At 46.5% G+C, this 21,062-nt stretch overlaps 5 non-coding genes across 5 annotated transcripts; all 5 read left to right on the top strand.

The window, feature by feature from the left end:
* The first annotated feature begins 494 nt into the window (after positions 1-494).
* TRNAA-CGC (transfer RNA alanine (anticodon CGC)) lies at positions 495-566 on the top strand. The gene has a single exon. It is a non-coding gene; the product is annotated as a tRNA-Ala (tRNA).
* A 4,843-nt stretch (positions 567-5,409) lies between these two features.
* Positions 5,410-5,481, top strand: TRNAA-CGC (transfer RNA alanine (anticodon CGC)). The gene has a single exon. It is a non-coding gene; the product is annotated as a tRNA-Ala (tRNA).
* A 4,845-nt stretch (positions 5,482-10,326) lies between these two features.
* Positions 10,327-10,398, top strand: TRNAA-CGC (transfer RNA alanine (anticodon CGC)). The gene has a single exon. It is a non-coding gene; the product is annotated as a tRNA-Ala (tRNA).
* A 4,845-nt stretch (positions 10,399-15,243) lies between these two features.
* TRNAA-CGC (transfer RNA alanine (anticodon CGC)) lies at positions 15,244-15,315 on the top strand. The gene has a single exon. It is a non-coding gene; the product is annotated as a tRNA-Ala (tRNA).
* A 4,845-nt stretch (positions 15,316-20,160) lies between these two features.
* Positions 20,161-20,232, top strand: TRNAA-CGC (transfer RNA alanine (anticodon CGC)). The gene has a single exon. It is a non-coding gene; the product is annotated as a tRNA-Ala (tRNA).
* The last annotated feature ends 830 nt before the right edge of the window (positions 20,233-21,062 follow it).

The following is a 21,062-nucleotide window of genomic DNA, read 5'->3' as shown; positions in this document are numbered from 1 at the left end:
GAGAAGCAAAATGCACACTGCTTCAGTGTGACCATGAGGTTTTCCATTCTTGCTCCAGTTTTCCCTGCTCTTTTGCTAGTGCTTCACTCGGCAGAATGTTTTGACCAGAAGAGTTCTCCCTGAAAATTATGTCTGCGGGACAGACACACTGCATACCGAGGGGATGTAGCTCAGTGGTAGAGCACTTGCTTTGCATGGATGAGGCCCTGGGTCCAATCCCTGGCATCTCCAATTGTTTCCCTTTTTTTGACTGTCATATGGTCTCTGTCCACGAGATGGCTCTTTGAGCACGGTAATCCTCTGGTGGAATACTTCCCCTGGAAGTCATCTCTTATGGAGAAGCATAATGCACACTGCTTCAGCTGACCATGTGCTTTTCCAGTCTTGCTCCCGTTTTCCCTGGTCTTTTGCTAGTGCTTCAGTTGGCAGCATATTTTGACCGGAAGAATTCTCCCAGGAAAAGATGTCTGCAGGACAGGCCCACTGCACACCGAGGGGATGTAGCTCAGTGGTAGAGCGCATGCTTCGCATGTATGAGGTCCCGGGTTCAATCCCCGGCATCTCCATTTGCATAAACATCAGTGTGATTTTGTCCCGGTTATTTTGTATTTCACACTGCAACTCGGGCCATGATTATAGGATCATCGACATTCATATCTATTTGTCTGAGAAAACGCTGGTGCCCGTATGGCAAACCTGCCTATAATATATCACTGAGGTTTACGTCCCTGCCAGTGTCAACATCCTGTATGCCTTCACAATCACTACAAATAGAAATGCACAGAGAGAAACATCACACCACAGTTTTAACGGTGCAGAATCGTGAAAGTATTGGCATTGCCTTGCGTTTCTTTTCAGTCGATTGTTTTGGTTCCGAATGTATAGCTCCACCATTGTACCTTTGTAGCATATGATGCCTAGCTTTAAAAATAATTTGTTTTCACTGGATGTGGCCACAGATGTGCCTCTGTTGTCAACCTAAGTCGATCAGGTTCTGTAACTTGTTAGTTTTGAGCTGGAATATCCTACCAGCTCTGCTGCTGGGGCCTATCTCTGGCTTCTAAAAGCAAAAGTCTTGAACATATTGATATTTTTCATTAGTTGGTCAGGGGAATTGCATGGGGGGGCAGCCTTTCTGCATGTTTCTATGGACAACCAGACACAGGTGGCTCTAAAATGAAGTCTGCCATTTGGAAACTCCAATTCGACAGTTACCGTCAGTTCTGGGCGCTGTTAGTCCCAAGCAGCCAGCCAGCATCTGGTAGATTTCACAGTTCCTTGCTGGCAGTGGGGATGTAACTCAGTGGTAGAGCACATACTTGGGAAGTATGAGGCCACAGGTTCGATCCCAGGCATCTCCATGTGATATTTTTCCTCAATTGTGGGCTTTTTATCCTGTACATAGGAATTAGGATGATGTGTTCTTTTGCCATACTAAATCCTGTTCCTGAACGTCTTCTCTTTGGAGCCGATGATTGTGGACATGCACGGTGCACCATGCTTCAGTGTGATGTCTGCTTTTTTCATTGGAAGCCTGTTAGCCTGATCTCTTACCGGGATGACACAAGGCAGACTCGTTCAGACAGAGGGGCATTGGCTGAAAATAGTGTCTCCACCGGTCCCCCTGCTAGGCAGTGGTGTCATTCTGAGGTGCTGTGCACGCTCACCAACTATCACCCCCTCTGACCTTTCCCACCGCAGAACACCCTGAATGCATTCAGCGGGTTATGCTTCATTCTAGGGCTGCAATGGATCGCCTAGTGGCAAAACCAATGGAAGCACCATTGACCTTCCGCAGAATTCCACTGCTTGTCTGCCTAGAGAAGCGACATCTGCCGAGTGTGCTAGGGACACTCATGACGGCAGAGCTATAGAGTGGTGGGTCCACGTTGCTTTCCACTAGCCAGCAAATACAGAAGGACATCCGAAAGAGGTGTCAGTCTATCTAGCAACATATGTGGGCTTTCGGCTGGAGGAATTCCTGCGCGAAATGGTGCTATCTCATTTTTGGTGTTTGAAGACATACATATATATATATATATATATATATATTTATTTTTTCTCCATAACTACACTTCTCAAATCTGGGGCATCTATCCGAGATGGCTGTGTCACATTATGTGATGTCTCAGGCACCAACGTGATGAGATCGACCTGGCGCTTTAACTTTGTCATTGTAAGTAGTAAGATGTAATTTGGCAGTTGTCATGTTTTTTCATATGCACTACTGCAAACCCCTTTCCTTACTTAGCCCACTCCCTCCTGAAGCTTTTAGGTGTGATGAGGAAGCGTCCTCTCAGCGGGGATGTAGCTCAGTGGTAGAGCGCATGCTTTGCATGTATGAGGACCTGGGGCATTTCCACTTGTTTCTCTTTTTGACTGTCATATGATCTCTATCCACTAGATGGCCCTTTGAGCACAGTAATCCTCTGGTGGAAATCTTCCCCTGGAAGTCATCTCTTATGGAGAAGCAAAATGCACACTGCTTCAGTGTGACCATGAGGTTTTCCATTCTTGCTCCAGTTTTCCCTGCTCTTTTGCTAGTGCTTCACTCGGCAGAATGTTTTGACCAGAAGAGTTCTCCCTGAAAATTATGTCTGCGGGACAGACACACTGCATACCGAGGGGATGTAGCTCAGTGGTAGAGCACTTGCTTTGCATGGATGAGGCCCTGGGTCCAATCCCTGGCATCTCCAATTGTTTCCCTTTTTTTGACTGTCATATGGTCTCTGTCCACGAGATGGCTCTTTGAGCACGGTAATCCTCTGGTGGAATACTTCCCCTGGAAGTCATCTCTTATGGAGAAGCATAATGCACACTGCTTCAGCTGACCATGTGCTTTTCCAGTCTTGCTCCCGTTTTCCCTGGTCTTTTGCTAGTGCTTCAGTTGGCAGCATATTTTGACCGGAAGAATTCTCCCAGGAAAAGATGTCTGCAGGACAGGCCCACTGCACACCGAGGGGATGTAGCTCAGTGGTAGAGCGCATGCTTCGCATGTATGAGGTCCCGATCTCCATTTGCATAAACATCAGTGTGATTTTGTCCCGGTTATTTTGTATTTCACACTGCAACTCGGGCCATGATTATAGGATCATCGACATTCATATCTATTTGTCTGAGAAAACGCTGGTGCCCGTATGGCAAACCTGCCTATAATATATCACTGAGGTTTACGTCCCTGCCAGTGTCAACATCCTGTATGCCTTCACAATCACTACAAATAGAAATGCACAGAGAGAAACATCACACCACAGTTTTAACGGTGCAGAATCGTGAAAGTATTGGCATTGCCTTGCGTTTCTTTTCAGTCGATTGTTTTGGTTCCGAATGTATAGCTCTACCATTGTACCTTTGTAGCATATGATGCCTAGCTTTAAAAATAATTTGTTTTCACTGGATGTGGCCACAGATGTGCCTCTGTTGTCAACCTAAGTCGATCAGGTTCTGTAACTTGTTAGTTTTGAGCTGGAATATCCTACCAGCTCTGCTGCTGGGGCCTATCTCTGGCTTCTAAAAGCAAAAGTCTTGAACATATTGATATTTTTCATTAGTTGGTCAGGGGAATTGCATGGGGGGGCAGCCTTTCTGCATGTTTCTATGGACAACCAGACACAGGTGGCTCTAAAATGAAGTCTGCCATTTGGAAACTCCAATTCGACAGTTACCGTCAGTTCTGGGCGCTGTTAGTCCCAAGCAGCCAGCCAGCATCTGGTAGATTTCACAGTTCCTTGCTGGCAGTGGGCATGTAACTCAGTGGTAGAGCACATACTTGGGAAGTATGAGGCCACAGGTTCGATCCCAGGCATCTCCATGTGATATTTTTCCTCAATTGTGGGCTTTTTATCCTGTACATAGGAATTAGGATGATGTGTTCTTTTGCCATACTAAATCCTGTTCCTGAACGTCTTCTCTTTGGAGCCGATGATTGTGGACATGCACGGTGCACCATGCTTCAGTGTGATGTCTGCTTTTTTCATTGGAAGCCTGTTAGCCTGATCTCTTACCGGGATGACACAAGGCAGACTCGTTCAGACAGAGGGGCATTGGCTGAAAATAGTGTCTCCACCGGTCCCCCTGCTAGGCAGTGGTGTCATTCTGAGGTGCTGTGCACGCTCACCAACTATCACCCCCTCTGACCTTTCCCACCGCAGAACACCCTGAATGCATTCAGCGGGTTATGCTTCATTCTAGGGCTGCAATGGATCGCCTAGTGGCAAAACCAATGGAAGCACCATTGACCTTCCGCAGAATTCCACTGCTTGTCTGCCTAGAGAAGCGACATCTGCCGAGTGTGCTAGGGACACTCATGACGGCAGAGCTATAGAGTGGTGGGTCCACGTTGCTTTCCACTAGCCAGCAAATACAGAAGGACATCCGAAAGAGGTGTCAGTCTATCTAGCAACATATGTGGGCTTTCGGCTGGAGGAATTCCTGCGCGAAATGGTGCTATCTCATTTTTGGTGTTTGAAGACATACATATATATATATATATATATATATATTTATTTTTTCTCCATAACTACACTTCTCAAATCTGGGGCATCTATCCGAGATGGCTGTGTCACATTATGTGATGTCTCAGGCACCAACGTGATGAGATCGACCTGGCGCTTTAACTTTGTCATTGTAAGTAGTAAGATGTAATTTGGCAGTTGTCATGTTTTTTCATATGCACTACTGCAAACCCCTTTCCTTACTTAGCCCACTCCCTCCTGAAGCTTTTAGGTGTGATGAGGAAGCGTCCTCTCAGCGGGGATGTAGCTCAGTGGTAGAGCGCATGCTTTGCATGTATGAGGACCTGGGGCATTTCCACTTGTTTCTCTTTTTGACTGTCATATGATCTCTATCCACTAGATGGCCCTTTGAGCACAGTAATCCTCTGGTGGAAATCTTCCCCTGGAAGTCATCTCTTATGGAGAAGCAAAATGCACACTGCTTCAGTGTGACCATGAGGTTTTCCATTCTTGCTCCAGTTTTCCCTGCTCTTTTGCTAGTGCTTCACTCGGCAGAATGTTTTGACCAGAAGAGTTCTCCCTGAAAATTATGTCTGCGGGACAGACACACTGCATACCGAGGGGATGTAGCTCAGTGGTAGAGCACTTGCTTTGCATGGATGAGGCCCTGGGTCCAATCCCTGGCATCTCCAATTGTTTCCCTTTTTTTGACTGTCATATGGTCTCTGTCCACGAGATGGCTCTTTGAGCACGGTAATCCTCTGGTGGAATACTTCCCCTGGAAGTCATCTCTTATGGAGAAGCATAATGCACACTGCTTCAGCTGACCATGTGCTTTTCCAGTCTTGCTCCCGTTTTCCCTGGTCTTTTGCTAGTGCTTCAGTTGGCAGCATATTTTGACCGGAAGAATTCTCCCAGGAAAAGATGTCTGCAGGACAGGCCCACTGCACACCGAGGGGATGTAGCTCAGTGGTAGAGCGCATGCTTCGCATGTATGAGGTCCCGGGTTCAATCCCCGGCATCTCCATTTGCATAAACATCAGTGTGATTTTGTCCCGGTTATTTTGTATTTCACACTGCAACTCGGGCCATGATTATAGGATCATCGACATTCATATCTATTTGTCTGAGAAAACGCTGGTGCCCGTATGGCAAACCTGCCTATAATATATCACTGAGGTTTACGTCCCTGCCAGTGTCAACATCCTGTATGCCTTCACAATCACTACAAATAGAAATGCACAGAGAGAAACATCACACCACAGTTTTAACGGTGCAGAATCGTGAAAGTATTGGCATTGCCTTGCGTTTCTTTTCAGTCGATTGTTTTGGTTCCGAATGTATAGCTCCACCATTGTACCTTTGTAGCATATGATGCCTAGCTTTAAAAATAATTTGTTTTCACTGGATGTGGCCACAGATGTGCCTCTGTTGTCAACCTAAGTCGATCAGGTTCTGTAACTTGTTAGTTTTGAGCTGGAATATCCTACCAGCTCTGCTGCTGGGGCCTATCTCTGGCTTCTAAAAGCAAAAGTCTTGAACATATTGATATTTTTCATTAGTTGGTCAGGGGAATTGCATGGGGGGGCAGCCTTTCTGCATGTTTCTATGGACAACCAGACACAGGTGGCTCTAAAATGAAGTCTGCCATTTGGAAACTCCAATTCGACAGTTACCGTCAGTTCTGGGCGCTGTTAGTCCCAAGCAGCCAGCCAGCATCTGGTAGATTTCACAGTTCCTTGCTGGCAGTGGGCATGTAACTCAGTGGTAGAGCACATACTTGGGAAGTATGAGGCCACAGGTTCGATCCCAGGCATCTCCATGTGATATTTTTCCTCAATTGTGGGCTTTTCATCCTGTACATAGGAATTAGGATGATGTGTTCTTTTGCCATACTAAATCCTGTTCCTGAACGTCTTCTCTTTGGAGCCGATGATTGTGGACATGCACGGTGCACCATGCTTCAGTGTGATGTCTGCTTTTTTCATTGGAAGCCTGTTAGCCTGATCTCTTACCGGGATGACACAAGGCAGACTCGTTCAGACAGAGGGGCATTGGCTGAAAATAGTGTCTCCACCGGTCCCCCTGCTAGGCAGTGGTGTCATTCTGAGGTGCTGTGCACGCTCACCAACTATCACCCCCTCTGACCTTTCCCACCGCAGAACACCCTGAATGCATTCAGCGGGTTATGCTTCATTCTAGGGCTGCAATGGATCGCCTAGTGGCAAAACCAATGGAAGCACCATTGACCTTCCGCAGAATTCCACTGCTTGTCTGCCTAGAGAAGCGACATCTGCCGAGTGTGCTAGGGACACTCATGACGGCAGAGCTATAGAGTGGTGGGTCCACGTTGCTTTCCACTAGCCAGCAAATACAGAAGGACATCCGAAAGAGGTGTCAGTCTATCTAGCAACATATGTGGGCTTTCGGCTGGAGGAATTCCTGCGCGAAATGGTGCTATCTCATTTTTGGTGTTTGAAGACATACATATATATATATATATATATATATATTTATTTTTTCTCCATAACTACACTTCTCAAATCTGGGGCATCTATCCGAGATGGCTGTGTCACATTATGTGATGTCTCAGGCACCAACGTGATGAGATCGACCTGGCGCTTTAACTTTGTCATTGTAAGTAGTAAGATGTAATTTGGCAGTTGTCATGTTTTTTCATATGCACTACTGCAAACCCCTTTCCTTACTTAGCCCACTCCCTCCTGAAGCTTTTAGGTGTGATGAGGAAGCGTCCTCTCAGCGGGGATGTAGCTCAGTGGTAGAGCGCATGCTTTGCATGTATGAGGACCTGGGGCATTTCCACTTGTTTCTCTTTTTGACTGTCATATGATCTCTATCCACTAGATGGCCCTTTGAGCACAGTAATCCTCTGGTGGAAATCTTCCCCTGGAAGTCATCTCTTATGGAGAAGCAAAATGCACACTGCTTCAGTGTGACCATGAGGTTTTCCATTCTTGCTCCAGTTTTCCCTGCTCTTTTGCTAGTGCTTCACTCGGCAGAATGTTTTGACCAGAAGAGTTCTCCCTGAAAATTATGTCTGCGGGACAGACACACTGCATACCGAGGGGATGTAGCTCAGTGGTAGAGCACTTGCTTTGCATGGATGAGGCCCTGGGTCCAATCCCTGGCATCTCCAATTGTTTCCCTTTTTTTGACTGTCATATGGTCTCTGTCCACGAGATGGCTCTTTGAGCACGGTAATCCTCTGGTGGAATACTTCCCCTGGAAGTCATCTCTTATGGAGAAGCATAATGCACACTGCTTCAGCTGACCATGTGCTTTTCCAGTCTTGCTCCCGTTTTCCCTGGTCTTTTGCTAGTGCTTCAGTTGGCAGCATATTTTGACCGGAAGAATTCTCCCAGGAAAAGATGTCTGCAGGACAGGCCCACTGCACACCGAGGGGATGTAGCTCAGTGGTAGAGCGCATGCTTCGCATGTATGAGGTCCCGATCTCCATTTGCATAAACATCAGTGTGATTTTGTCCCGGTTATTTTGTATTTCACACTGCAACTCGGGCCATGATTATAGGATCATCGACATTCATATCTATTTGTCTGAGAAAACGCTGGTGCCCGTATGGCAAACCTGCCTATAATATATCACTGAGGTTTACGTCCCTGCCAGTGTCAACATCCTGTATGCCTTCACAATCACTACAAATAGAAATGCACAGAGAGAAACATCACACCACAGTTTTAACGGTGCAGAATCGTGAAAGTATTGGCATTGCCTTGCGTTTCTTTTCAGTCGATTGTTTTGGTTCCGAATGTATAGCTCCACCATTGTACCTTTGTAGCATATGATGCCTAGCTTTAAAAATAATTTGTTTTCACTGGATGTGGCCACAGATGTGCCTCTGTTGTCAACCTAAGTCGATCAGGTTCTGTAACTTGTTAGTTTTGAGCTGGAATATCCTACCAGCTCTGCTGCTGGGGCCTATCTCTGGCTTCTAAAAGCAAAAGTCTTGAACATATTGATATTTTTCATTAGTTGGTCAGGGGAATTGCATGGGGGGGCAGCCTTTCTGCATGTTTCTATGGACAACCAGACACAGGTGGCTCTAAAATGAAGTCTGCCATTTGGAAACTCCAATTCGACAGTTACCGTCAGTTCTGGGCGCTGTTAGTCCCAAGCAGCCAGCCAGCATCTGGTAGATTTCACAGTTCCTTGCTGGCAGTGGGGATGTAACTCAGTGGTAGAGCACATACTTGGGAAGTATGAGGCCACAGGTTCGATCCCAGGCATCTCCATGTGATATTTTTCCTCAATTGTGGGCTTTTTATCCTGTACATAGGAATTAGGATGATGTGTTCTTTTGCCATACTAAATCCTGTTCCTGAACGTCTTCTCTTTGGAGCCGATGATTGTGGACATGCACGGTGCACCATGCTTCAGTGTGATGTCTGCTTTTTTCATTGGAAGCCTGTTAGCCTGATCTCTTACCGGGATGACACAAGGCAGACTCGTTCAGACAGAGGGGCATTGGCTGAAAATAGTGTCTCCACCGGTCCCCCTGCTAGGCAGTGGTGTCATTCTGAGGTGCTGTGCACGCTCACCAACTATCACCCCCTCTGACCTTTCCCACCGCAGAACACCCTGAATGCATTCAGCGGGTTATGCTTCATTCTAGGGCTGCAATGGATCGCCTAGTGGCAAAACCAATGGAAGCACCATTGACCTTCCGCAGAATTCCACTGCTTGTCTGCCTAGAGAAGCGACATCTGCCGAGTGTGCTAGGGACACTCATGACGGCAGAGCTATAGAGTGGTGGGTCCACGTTGCTTTCCACTAGCCAGCAAATACAGAAGGACATCCGAAAGAGGTGTCAGTCTATCTAGCAACATATGTGGGCTTTCGGCTGGAGGAATTCCTGCGCGAAATGGTGCTATCTCATTTTTGGTGTTTGAAGACATACATATATATATATATATATATATATATATTTATTTTTTCTCCATAACTACACTTCTCAAATCTGGGGCATCTATCCGAGATGGCTGTGTCACATTATGTGATGTCTCAGGCACCAACGTGATGAGATCGACCTGGCGCTTTAACTTTGTCATTGTAAGTAGTAAGATGTAATTTGGCAGTTGTCATGTTTTTTCATATGCACTACTGCAAACCCCTTTCCTTACTTAGCCCACTCCCTCCTGAAGCTTTTAGGTGTGATGAGGAAGCGTCCTCTCAGCGGGGATGTAGCTCAGTGGTAGAGCGCATGCTTTGCATGTATGAGGACCTGGGGCATTTCCACTTGTTTCTCTTTTTGACTGTCATATGATCTCTATCCACTAGATGGCCCTTTGAGCACAGTAATCCTCTGGTGGAAATCTTCCCCTGGAAGTCATCTCTTATGGAGAAGCAAAATGCACACTGCTTCAGTGTGACCATGAGGTTTTCCATTCTTGCTCCAGTTTTCCCTGCTCTTTTGCTAGTGCTTCACTCGGCAGAATGTTTTGACCAGAAGAGTTCTCCCTGAAAATTATGTCTGCGGGACAGACACACTGCATACCGAGGGGATGTAGCTCAGTGGTAGAGCACTTGCTTTGCATGGATGAGGCCCTGGGTCCAATCCCTGGCATCTCCAATTGTTTCCCTTTTTTTGACTGTCATATGGTCTCTGTCCACGAGATGGCTCTTTGAGCACGGTAATCCTCTGGTGGAATACTTCCCCTGGAAGTCATCTCTTATGGAGAAGCATAATGCACACTGCTTCAGCTGACCATGTGCTTTTCCAGTCTTGCTCCCGTTTTCCCTGGTCTTTTGCTAGTGCTTCAGTTGGCAGCATATTTTGACCGGAAGAATTCTCCCAGGAAAAGATGTCTGCAGGACAGGCCCACTGCACACCGAGGGGATGTAGCTCAGTGGTAGAGCGCATGCTTCGCATGTATGAGGTCCCGGGTTCAATCCCCGGCATCTCCATTTGCATAAACATCAGTGTGATTTTGTCCCGGTTATTTTGTATTTCACACTGCAACTCGGGCCATGATTATAGGATCATCGACATTCATATCTATTTGTCTGAGAAAACGCTGGTGCCCGTATGGCAAACCTGCCTATAATATATCACTGAGGTTTACGTCCCTGCCAGTGTCAACATCCTGTATGCCTTCACAATCACTACAAATAGAAATGCACAGAGAGAAACATCACACCACAGTTTTAACGGTGCAGAATCGTGAAAGTATTGGCATTGCCTTGCGTTTCTTTTCAGTCGATTGTTTTGGTTCCGAATGTATAGCTCCACCATTGTACCTTTGTAGCATATGATGCCTAGCTTTAAAAATAATTTGTTTTCACTGGATGTGGCCACAGATGTGCCTCTGTTGTCAACCTAAGTCGATCAGGTTCTGTAACTTGTTAGTTTTGAGCTGGAATATCCTACCAGCTCTGCTGCTGGGGCCTATCTCTGGCTTCTAAAAGCAAAAGTCTTGAACATATTGATATTTTTCATTAGTTGGTCAGGGGAATTGCATGGGGGGGCAGCCTTTCTGCATGTTTCTATGGACAACCAGACACAGGTGGCTCTAAAATGAAGTCTGCCATTTGGAAACTCCAATTCGACAGTTACCGTCAGTTCTGGGCGCTGTTAGTCCCAAGCAGCCAGCCAGCATCTGGTAGATTTCACAGTTCCTTGCTGGCAGTGGGGATGTAACTCAGTGGTAGAGCACATACTTGGGAAGTATGAGGCCACAGGTTCGATCCCAGGCATCTCCATGTGATATTTTTCCTCAATTGTGGGCTTTTTATCCTGTACATAGGAATTAGGATGATGTGTTCTTTTGCCATACTAAATCCTGTTCCTGAACGTCTTCTCTTTGGAGCCGATGATTGTGGACATGCACGGTGCACCATGCTTCAGTGTGATGTCTGCTTTTTTCATTGGAAGCCTGTTAGCCTGATCTCTTACCGGGATGACACAAGGCAGACTCGTTCAGACAGAGGGGCATTGGCTGAAAATAGTGTCTCCACCGGTCCCCCTGCTAGGCAGTGGTGTCATTCTGAGGTGCTGTGCACGCTCACCAACTATCACCCCCTCTGACCTTTCCCACCGCAGAACACCCTGAATGCATTCAGCGGGTTATGCTTCATTCTAGGGCTGCAATGGATCGCCTAGTGGCAAAACCAATGGAAGCACCATTGACCTTCCGCAGAATTCCACTGCTTGTCTGCCTAGAGAAGCGACATCTGCCGAGTGTGCTAGGGACACTCATGACGGCAGAGCTATAGAGTGGTGGGTCCACGTTGCTTTCCACTAGCCAGCAAATACAGAAGGACATCCGAAAGAGGTGTCAGTCTATCTAGCAACATATGTGGGCTTTCGGCTGGAGGAATTCCTGCGCGAAATGGTGCTATCTCATTTTTGGTGTTTGAAGACATACATATATATATATATATATATATATATATTTATTTTTTCTCCATAACTACACTTCTCAAATCTGGGGCATCTATCCGAGATGGCTGTGTCACATTATGTGATGTCTCAGGCACCAACGTGATGAGATCGACCTGGCGCTTTAACTTTGTCATTGTAAGTAGTAAGATGTAATTTGGCAGTTGTCATGTTTTTTCATATGCACTACTGCAAACCCCTTTCCTTACTTAGCCCACTCCCTCCTGAAGCTTTTAGGTGTGATGAGGAAGCGTCCTCTCAGCGGGGATGTAGCTCAGTGGTAGAGCGCATGCTTTGCATGTATGAGGACCTGGGGCATTTCCACTTGTTTCTCTTTTTGACTGTCATATGATCTCTATCCACTAGATGGCCCTTTGAGCACAGTAATCCTCTGGTGGAAATCTTCCCCTGGAAGTCATCTCTTATGGAGAAGCAAAATGCACACTGCTTCAGTGTGACCATGAGGTTTTCCATTCTTGCTCCAGTTTTCCCTGCTCTTTTGCTAGTGCTTCACTCGGCAGAATGTTTTGACCAGAAGAGTTCTCCCTGAAAATTATGTCTGCGGGACAGACACACTGCATACCGAGGGGATGTAGCTCAGTGGTAGAGCACTTGCTTTGCATGGATGAGGCCCTGGGTCCAATCCCTGGCATCTCCAATTGTTTCCCTTTTTTTGACTGTCATATGGTCTCTGTCCACGAGATGGCTCTTTGAGCACGGTAATCCTCTGGTGGAATACTTCCCCTGGAAGTCATCTCTTATGGAGAAGCATAATGCACACTGCTTCAGCTGACCATGTGCTTTTCCAGTCTTGCTCCCGTTTTCCCTGGTCTTTTGCTAGTGCTTCAGTTGGCAGCATATTTTGACCGGAAGAATTCTCCCAGGAAAAGATGTCTGCAGGACAGGCCCACTGCACACCGAGGGGATGTAGCTCAGTGGTAGAGCGCATGCTTCGCATGTATGAGGTCCCGATCTCCATTTGCATAAACATCAGTGTGATTTTGTCCCGGTTATTTTGTATTTCACACTGCAACTCGGGCCATGATTATAGGATCATCGACATTCATATCTATTTGTCTGAGAAAACGCTGGTGCCCGTATGGCAAACCTGCCTATAATATATCACTGAGGTTTACGTCCCTGCCAGTGTCAACATCCTGTATGCCTTCACAATCACTACAAATAGAAATGCACAGAGAGAAACATCACACCACAGTTTTAACGGTGCAGAATCGTGAAAGTATTGGCATTGCCTTGCGTTTCTTTTCAGTCGATTGTTTTGGTTCCGAATGTATAGCTCCACCATTGTACCTTTGTAGCATATGATGCCTAGCTTTAAAAATAATTTGTTTTCACTGGATGTGGCCACAGATGTGCCTCTGTTGTCAACCTAAGTCGATCAGGTTCTGTAACTTGTTAGTTTTGAGCTGGAATATCCTACCAGCTCTGCTGCTGGGGCCTATCTCTGGCTTCTAAAAGCAAAAGTCTTGAACATATTGATATTTTTCATTAGTTGGTCAGGGGAATTGCATGGGGGGGCAGCCTTTCTGCATGTTTCTATGGACAACCAGACACAGGTGGCTCTAAAATGAAGTCTGCCATTTGGAAACTCCAATTCGACAGTTACCGTCAGTTCTGGGCGCTGTTAGTCCCAAGCAGCCAGCCAGCATCTGGTAGATTTCACAGTTCCTTGCTGGCAGTGGGCATGTAACTCAGTGGTAGAGCACATACTTGGGAAGTATGAGGCCACAGGTTCGATCCCAGGCATCTCCATGTGATATTTTTCCTCAATTGTGGGCTTTTCATCCTGTACATAGGAATTAGGATGATGTGTTCTTTTGCCATACTAAATCCTGTTCCTGAACGTCTTCTCTTTGGAGCCGATGATTGTGGACATGCACGGTGCACCATGCTTCAGTGTGATGTCTGCTTTTTTCATTGGAAGCCTGTTAGCCTGATCTCTTACCGGGATGACACAAGGCAGACTCGTTCAGACAGAGGGGCATTGGCTGAAAATAGTGTCTCCACCGGTCCCCCTGCTAGGCAGTGGTGTCATTCTGAGGTGCTGTGCACGCTCACCAACTATCACCCCCTCTGACCTTTCCCACCGCAGAACACCCTGAATGCATTCAGCGGGTTATGCTTCATTCTAGGGCTGCAATGGATCGCCTAGTGGCAAAACCAATGGAAGCACCATTGACCTTCCGCAGAATTCCACTGCTTGTCTGCCTAGAGAAGCGACATCTGCCGAGTGTGCTAGGGACACTCATGACGGCAGAGCTATAGAGTGGTGGGTCCACGTTGCTTTCCACTAGCCAGCAAATACAGAAGGACATCCGAAAGAGGTGTCAGTCTATCTAGCAACATATGTGGGCTTTCGGCTGGAGGAATTCCTGCGCGAAATGGTGCTATCTCATTTTTGGTGTTTGAAGACATACATATATATATATATATATATATATATTTATTTTTTCTCCATAACTACACTTCTCAAATCTGGGGCATCTATCCGAGATGGCTGTGTCACATTATGTGATGTCTCAGGCACCAACGTGATGAGATCGACCTGGCGCTTTAACTTTGTCATTGTAAGTAGTAAGATGTAATTTGGCAGTTGTCATGTTTTTTCATATGCACTACTGCAAACCCCTTTCCTTACTTAGCCCACTCCCTCCTGAAGCTTTTAGGTGTGATGAGGAAGCGTCCTCTCAGCGGGGATGTAGCTCAGTGGTAGAGCGCATGCTTTGCATGTATGAGGACCTGGGGCATTTCCACTTGTTTCTCTTTTTGACTGTCATATGATCTCTATCCACTAGATGGCCCTTTGAGCACAGTAATCCTCTGGTGGAAATCTTCCCCTGGAAGTCATCTCTTATGGAGAAGCAAAATGCACACTGCTTCAGTGTGACCATGAGGTTTTCCATTCTTGCTCCAGTTTTCCCTGCTCTTTTGCTAGTGCTTCACTCGGCAGAATGTTTTGACCAGAAGAGTTCTCCCTGAAAATTATGTCTGCGGGACAGACACACTGCATACCGAGGGGATGTAGCTCAGTGGTAGAGCACTTGCTTTGCATGGATGAGGCCCTGGGTCCAATCCCTGGCATCTCCAATTGTTTCCCTTTTTTTGACTGTCATATGGTCTCTGTCCACGAGATGGCTCTTTGAGCACGGTAATCCTCTGGTGGAATACTTCCCCTGGAAGTCATCTCTTATGGAGAAGCATAATGCACACTGCTTCAGCTGACCATGTGCTTTTCCAGTCTTGCTCCCGTTTTCCCTGGTCTTTTGCTAGTGCTTCAGTTGGCAGCATATTTTGACCGGAAGAATTCTCCCAGGAAAAGATGTCTGCAGGACAGGCCCACTGCACACCGAGGGGATGTAGCTCAGTGGTAGAGCGCATGCTTCGCATGTATGAGGTCCCGGGTTCAATCCCCGGCATCTCCATTTGCATAAACATCAGTGTGATTTTGTCCCGGTTATTTTGTATTTCACACTGCAACTCGGGCCATGATTATAGGATCATCGACATTCATATCTATTTGTCTGAGAAAACGCTGGTGCCCGTATGGCAAACCTGCCTATAATATATCACTGAGGTTTACGTCCCTGCCAGTGTCAACATCCTGTATGCCTTCACAATCACTACAAATAGAAATGCACAGAGAGAAACATCACACCACAGTTTTAACGGTGCAGAATCGTGAAAGTATTGGCATTGCCTTGCGTTTCTTTTCAGTCGATTGTTTTGGTTCCGAATGTATAGCTCCACCATTGTACCTTTGTAGCATATGATGCCTAGCTTTAAAAATAATTTGTTTTCACTGGATGTGGCCACAGATGTGCCTCTGTTGTCAACCTAAGTCGATCAGGTTCTGTAACTTGTTAGTTTTGAGCTGGAATATCCTACCAGCTCTGCTGCTGGGGCCTATCTCTGGCTTCTAAAAGCAAAAGTCTTGAACATATTGATATTTTTCATTAGTTGGTCAGGGGAATTGCATGGGGGGGCAGCCTTTCTGCATGTTTCTATGGACAACCAGACACAGGTGGCTCTAAAATGAAGTCTGCCATTTGGAAACTCCAATTCGACAGTTACCGTCAGTTCTGGGCGCTGTTAGTCCCAAGCAGCCAGCCAGCATCTGGTAGATTTCACAGTTCCTTGCTGGCAGTGGGGATGTAACTCAGTGGTAGAGCACATACTTGGGAAGTATGAGGCCACAGGTTCGATCCCAGGCATCTCCATGTGATATTTTTCCTCAATTGTGGGCTTTTTATCCTGTACATAGGAATTAGGATGATGTGTTCTTTTGCCATACTAAATCCTGTTCCTGAACGTCTTCTCTTTGGAGCCGATGATTGTGGACATGCACGGTGCACCATGCTTCAGTGTGATGTCTGCTTTTTTCATTGGAAGCCTGTTAGCCTGATCTCTTACCGGGATGACACAAGGCAGACTCGTTCAGACAGAGGGGCATTGGCTGAAAATAGTGTCTCCACCGGTCCCCCTGCTAGGCAGTGGTGTCATTCTGAGGTGCTGTGCACGCTCACCAACTATCACCCCCTCTGACCTTTCCCACCGCAGAACACCCTGAATGCATTCAGCGGGTTATGCTTCATTCTAGGGCTGCAATGGATCGCCTAGTGGCAAAACCAATGGAAGCACCATTGACCTTCCGCAGAATTCCACTGCTTGTCTGCCTAGAGAAGCGACATCTGCCGAGTGTGCTAGGGACACTCATGACGGCAGAGCTATAGAGTGGTGGGTCCACGTTGCTTTCCACTAGCCAGCAAATACAGAAGGACATCCGAAAGAGGTGTCAGTCTATCTAGCAACATATGTGGGCTTTCGGCTGGAGGAATTCCTGCGCGAAATGGTGCTATCTCATTTTTGGTGTTTGAAGACATACATATATATATATATATATATATATATATTTATTTTTTCTCCATAACTACACTTCTCAAATCTGGGGCATCTATCCGAGATGGCTGTGTCACATTATGTGATGTCTCAGGCACCAACGTGATGAGATCGACCTGGCGCTTTAACTTTGTCATTGTAAGTAGTAAGATGTAATTTGGCAGTTGTCATGTTTTTTCATATGCACTACTGCAAACCCCTTTCCTTACTTAGCCCACTCCCTCCTGAAGCTTTTAGGTGTGATGAGGAAGCGTCCTCTCAGCGGGGATGTAGCTCAGTGGTAGAGCGCATGCTTTGCATGTATGAGGACCTGGGGCATTTCCACTTGTTTCTCTTTTTGACTGTCATATGATCTCTATCCACTAGATGGCCCTTTGAGCACAGTAATCCTCTGGTGGAAATCTTCCCCTGGAAGTCATCTCTTATGGAGAAGCAAAATGCACACTGCTTCAGTGTGACCATGAGGTTTTCCATTCTTGCTCCAGTTTTCCCTGCTCTTTTGCTAGTGCTTCACTCGGCAGAATGTTTTGACCAGAAGAGTTCTCCCTGAAAATTATGTCTGCGGGACAGACACACTGCATACCGAGGGGATGTAGCTCAGTGGTAGAGCACTTGCTTTGCATGGATGAGGCCCTGGGTCCAATCCCTGGCATCTCCAATTGTTTCCCTTTTTTTGACTGTCATATGGTCTCTGTCCACGAGATGGCTCTTTGAGCACGGTAATCCTCTGGTGGAATACTTCCCCTGGAAGTCATCTCTTATGGAGAAGCATAATGCACACTGCTTCAGCTGACCATGTGCTTTTCCAGTCTTGCTCCCGTTTTCCCTGGTCTTTTGCTAGTGCTTCAGTTGGCAGCATATTTTGACCGGAAGAATTCTCCCAGGAAAAGATGTCTGCAGGACAGGCCCACTGCACACCGAGGGGATGTAGCTCAGTGGTAGAGCGCATGCTTCGCATGTATGAGGTCCCGATCTCCATTTGCATAAACATCAGTGTGATTTTGTCCCGGTTATTTTGTATTTCACACTGCAACTCGGGCCATGATTATAGGATCATCGACATTCATATCTATTTGTCTGAGAAAACGCTGGTGCCCGTATGGCAAACCTGCCTATAATATATCACTGAGGTTTACGTCCCTGCCAGTGTCAACATCCTGTATGCCTTCACAATCACTACAAATAGAAATGCACAGAGAGAAACATCACACCACAGTTTTAACGGTGCAGAATCGTGAAAGTATTGGCATTGCCTTGCGTTTCTTTTCAGTCGATTGTTTTGGTTCCGAATGTATAGCTCCACCATTGTACCTTTGTAGCATATGATGCCTAGCTTTAAAAATAATTTGTTTTCACTGGATGTGGCCACAGATGTGCCTCTGTTGTCAACCTAAGTCGATCAGGTTCTGTAACTTGTTAGTTTTGAGCTGGAATATCCTACCAGCTCTGCTGCTGGGGCCTATCTCTGGCTTCTAAAAGCAAAAGTCTTGAACATATTGATATTTTTCATTAGTTGGTCAGGGGAATTGCATGGGGGGGCAGCCTTTCTGCATGTTTCTATGGACAACCAGACACAGGTGGCTCTAAAATGAAGTCTGCCATTTGGAAACTCCAATTCGACAGTTACCGTCAGTTCTGGGCGCTGTTAGTCCCAAGCAGCCAGCCAGCATCTGGTAGATTTCACAGTTCCTTGCTGGCAGTGGGCATGTAACTCAGTGGTAGAGCACATACTTGGGAAGTATGAGGCCACAGGTTCGATCCCAGGCATCTCCATGTGATATTTTTCCTCAATTGTGGGCTTTTCATCCTGTACATAGGAATTAGGATGATGTGTTCTTTTGCCATACTAAATCCTGTTCCTGAACGTCTTCTCTTTGGAGCCGATGATTGTGGACATGCACGGTGCACCATGCTTCAGTGTGATGTCTGCTTTTTTCATTGGAAGCCTGTTAGCCTGATCTCTTACCGGGATGACACAAGGCAGACTCGTTCAGACAGAGGGGCATTGGCTGAAAATAGTGTCTCCACCGGTCCCCCTGCTAGGCAGTGGTGTCATTCTGAGGTGCTGTGCACGCTCACCAACTATCACCCCCTCTGACCTTTCCCACCGCAGAACACCCTGAATGCATTCAGCGGGTTATGCTTCATTCTAGGGCTGCAATGGATCGCCTAGTGGCAAAACCAATGGAAGCACCATTGACCTTCCGCAGAATTCCACTGCTTGTCTGCCTAGAGAAGCGACATCTGCCGAGTGTGCTAGGGACACTCATGACGGCAGAGCTATAGAGTGGTGGGTCCACGTTGCTTTCCACTAGCCAGCAAATACAGAAGGACATCCGAAAGAGGTGTCAGTCTATCTAGCAACATATGTGGGCTTTCGGCTGGAGGAATTCCTGCGCGAAATGGTGCTATCTCATTTTTGGTGTTTGAAGACATACATATATATATATATATATATATATATTTATTTTTTCTCCATAACTACACTTCTCAAATCTGGGGCATCTATCCGAGATGGCTGTGTCACATTATGTGATGTCTCAGGCACCAACGTGATGAGATCGACCTGGCGCTTTAACTTTGTCATTGTAAGTAGTAAGATGTAATTTGGCAGTTGTCATGTTTTTTCATATGCACTACTGCAAACCCCTTTCCTTACTTAGCCCACTCCCTCCTGAAGCTTTTAGGTGTGATGAGGAAGCGTCCTCTCAGCGGGGATGTAGCTCAGTGGTAGAGCGCATGCTTTGCATGTATGAGGACCTGGGGCATTTCCACTTGTTTCTCTTTTTGACTGTCATATGATCTCTATCCACTAGATGGCCCTTTGAGCACAGTAATCCTCTGGTGGAAATCTTCCCCTGGAAGTCATCTCTTATGGAGAAGCAAAATGCACACTGCTTCAGTGTGACCATGAGGTTTTCCATTCTTGCTCCAGTTTTCCCTGCTCTTTTGCTAGTGCTTCACTCGGCAGAATGTTTTGACCAGAAGAGTTCTCCCTGAAAATTATGTCTGCGGGACAGACACACTGCATACCGAGGGGATGTAGCTCAGTGGTAGAGCACTTGCTTTGCATGGATGAGGCCCTGGGTCCAATCCCTGGCATCTCCAATTGTTTCCCTTTTTTTGACTGTCATATGGTCTCTGTCCACGAGATGGCTCTTTGAGCACGGTAATCCTCTGGTGGAATACTTCCCCTGGAAGTCATCTCTTATGGAGAAGCATAATGCACACTGCTTCAGCTGACCATGTGCTTTTCCAGTCTTGCTCCCGTTTTCCCTGGTCTTTTGCTAGTGCTTCAGTTGGCAGCATATTTTGACCGGAAGAATTCTCCCAGGAAAAGATGTCTGCAGGACAGGCCCACTGCACACCGAGGGGATGTAGCTCAGTGGTAGAGCGCATGCTTCGCATGTATGAGGTCCCGGGTTCAATCCCCGGCATCTCCATTTGCATAAACATCAGTGTGATTTTGTCCCGGTTATTTTGTATTTCACACTGCAACTCGGGCCATGATTATAGGATCATCGACATTCATATCTATTTGTCTGAGAAAACGCTGGTGCCCGTATGGCAAACCTGCCTATAATATATCACTGAGGTTTACGTCCCTGCCAGTGTCAACATCCTGTATGCCTTCACAATCACTACAAATAGAAATGCACAGAGAGAAACATCACACCACAGTTTTAACGGTGCAGAATCGTGAAAGTATTGGCATTGCCTTGCGTTTCTTTTCAGTCGATTGTTTTGGTTCCGAATGTATAGCTCCACCATTGTACCTTTGTAGCATATGATGCCTAGCTTTAAAAATAATTTGTTTTCACTGGATGTGGCCACAGATGTGCCTCTGTTGTCAACCTAAGTCGATCAGGTTCTGTAACTTGTTAGTTTTGAGCTGGAATATCCTACCAGCTCTGCTGCTGGGGCCTATCTCTGGCTTCTAAAAGCAAAAGTCTTGAACATATTGATATTTTTCATTAGTTGGTCAGGGGAATTGCATGGGGGGGCAGCCTTTCTGCATGTTTCTATGGACAACCAGACACAGGTGGCTCTAAAATGAAGTCTGCCATTTGGAAACTCCAATTCGACAGTTACCGTCAGTTCTGGGCGCTGTTAGTCCCAAGCAGCCAGCCAGCATCTGGTAGATTTCACAGTTCCTTGCTGGCAGTGGGGATGTAACTCAGTGGTAGAGCACATACTTGGGAAGTATGAGGCCACAGGTTCGATCCCAGGCATCTCCATGTGATATTTTTCCTCAATTGTGGGCTTTTTATCC

Source organism: Ambystoma mexicanum, assembly GCF_040938575.1.
Source record: "Ambystoma mexicanum isolate Mex_15411 chromosome 12 unlocalized genomic scaffold, UKY_AmexF1_1 Mex_chr12_unloc.1, whole genome shotgun sequence".
NCBI lineage: Eukaryota > Metazoa > Chordata > Amphibia > Caudata > Ambystomatidae > Ambystoma > Ambystoma mexicanum.
The sequence above is the reverse complement of the archived record's forward strand: the minus strand, read 5'-3'. Positions and strand labels throughout refer to the sequence as shown.